Genomic DNA, 2,362 nt, shown 5'->3' with positions numbered 1-2,362 from the left:
AAGAAACGTCTACAGAAATCTTGATTCAGAACTGGAAATATCGAGATCCAGCTGCTTGCAACTTCACAAAGTATTTTTGCCAGAGTTAGCCCGAAACAATGGAGAAGCTGAAAGCATACTAGAACTGAAAGACTTCTGAAGACGTTCTAATGACATCCCAAATTCCAGATCTAGTGTTCTTGAGGTCATACTGAATTTCTGTCCTTGGTCCAGTGGAAATGAATTATTTATTTGTTCAATTGTTGGCACATCCTTTCATTCTATATGGTATGTGTGTGTGTGTGTGTGTGTGTGTGTAGCCACTATATACCACCGTGGGTCTCAGCAGGAAAAAGATAGCACACCTGAAAGAGAAAATTGAAAAAAAATTCAAAAGGATAAATACAAAGGTATGTGCAGAGTATAGAGAAATAGCAAGAGATAGCACAGTATGTGGGGAGCTAGCAAGATTGGGAGGTTTTTTTTTGGTTTTGTTTTTTTGTTTTTTTGGCTGGGTACAGTATACTTTATTGATGGTACATGACAAGGTAGGGCTCCCAAGCCCCTCCCCTTCTTCAGGGGGTCTGGGATGGAAACGGTGGAGGTCCAGAGATTCTCAGTGTTTGGGGGGATAAGTTAGGGCAGGGACTCCCCAGCAGCTGAGGGCCTCTCTTTTCCTCTTGCTCTCGCTGGGGCTGGTGGTCCAGGGGGCTCTTACTCCCTGGAGGCCATGTGGACCATAAGGTCCACCACCCGGTTGCTGTAGCCAAATTCATTGTCTACCAGGAAATGAGCTTGACAAAGTGGTCGTTGAGAGCAATGCCAGCCCCGGCATCGAAGGTGGAGGAGTGGGTGTCACTGTTAAATTCGTAGGAGACAACCTGGTCCTCAGTGTACCCCAGGATGCCCTTGAGGGGGCCCTCTAATGCCTGCTTCACCACCTTCTTGATGTCGTCGTATTTGGCAGGTTTCTCCAGGCGGCAGGTCAGATCCATGATGGACACGTTGGGAGTGGGGACACGGAAAGCCATGCCAATGAGCTTCCTGTTCAGCTCAGGGATGACCTTGCCCACAGCCTTGGCAGCACCAGTGGAAGCAGGGATGATACTCTGGGCAGCCCCTCCACCGTCACACCACAGCTTCCCAGAGGGGCTGTCCACGGTCTTCTGGGTGGCAGTGATGGCATGGACGGTGGTCATGGGTCCCTCCACAATGCCGGAAGTTGTCATGGATGACCTTGGCCAGAAGAGCCAAGCAGTTGGTGGTGCAGGAGGCATTGCTGACAATCTTGAGGGAGTTGTCATACTTCTCATGGTTCACAGCCATCACGAACATGGGGGCATCAGCAGAAGGAGCAGAGATGATGACCCTCTTGGCCCCACCCTTCAAGTGAGCCCCAGCATTCTCCATGGTGGTAAAGACCCCAGTGGACTCCACAACATACTCAGCACCAGCATCACCCCATGATGTTGGCGGGATCTCGCTCTTGGAAGATGGAGATGGACTTTCCATTGATGACAAGCTTTCCGTTCTCAGCCTTGACTTTGCCGTGGAATTTGCCATGGGTGGAATCATACTGGAACATGTAGACCATGTAGTTGAGGTCAATGAAGCGGTCATTGATGGCGACAATATCCACTTTGCCAGAGTTAAAAGCAGCCCTGGTGACCAGGCGCCCAATATGGCCAAATCCGTTCACTCCGACCTTCACCATCGTGTCTCGGGGAGGTGGCTGGCACTACACCAGAAGATGCGGCTGTCTGTCGAACGAGGAGGAGAAGAGAGCCAAGATTGGGAGTTTTTTATCTACATCTAGAATTTAAAAAGGGGAGGGGGCAATGGCAGAGAGTTATAATCTGAACCTGACTTCCAACTCTGACTGCCTCACCACCAGTCTGATTACCCAGGTCAGAAACACACCTCACAGCTATATTCAATGCATCATAATTGTAGAAAGAGATTCATAATTCTTTTTAATTATTGATGGTTTGATTGGCTGCTCCCTATTGGCTTTATTCTCATCATGTTTTGATTGAACAAATTCAGTAGTTGTTATTTTCTTAGAGATGAGCTTTCAAGCCTGCCTACATCTTTTTCATCAACTTCTTCAAACCCAGGCTCATTTTCAAGAACATTTTTCTGTGTTTAAAATCATTTTAGTGGGTGCCTGGGTGGCTCAGTTGGTTGAGCGACTGCCTTCAGCTCAGGTCATGATCCTGGAGTCCCCGGATCAAGTCCCACATCGGGCTCCCTGCTCAGCGGGGAGTCTGCTTCTCCCTCTGACCCTCCCCCCTCTCATGTGCTCTCTCTCTCTCTCTCATTCTCTCTCTCAAATAAATAAATAAAATCTTAAAAAAAAAAAAAAACCTTTAAAAAAAAAAAA

The 2,362-nt window shown here is 47.8% G+C and overlaps 1 pseudogene; it reads right to left on the bottom strand.

Annotated features, from left to right (window-relative positions):
• Positions 1–627: 627 nt before the first annotated feature.
• LOC116631310 lies at positions 628–1,708 on the bottom strand (annotated as a pseudogene).
• Between the last annotated feature and the right edge of the window lie 654 nt (positions 1,709–2,362).

Source organism: Phoca vitulina, unplaced genomic scaffold, assembly GCF_004348235.1.
Source record: "Phoca vitulina isolate PV1807 unplaced genomic scaffold, GSC_HSeal_1.0 scaffold5, whole genome shotgun sequence".
Taxonomy (NCBI): domain Eukaryota; kingdom Metazoa; phylum Chordata; class Mammalia; order Carnivora; family Phocidae; genus Phoca; species Phoca vitulina.
This window is presented reverse-complemented; position numbering and strand designations above follow the sequence as displayed.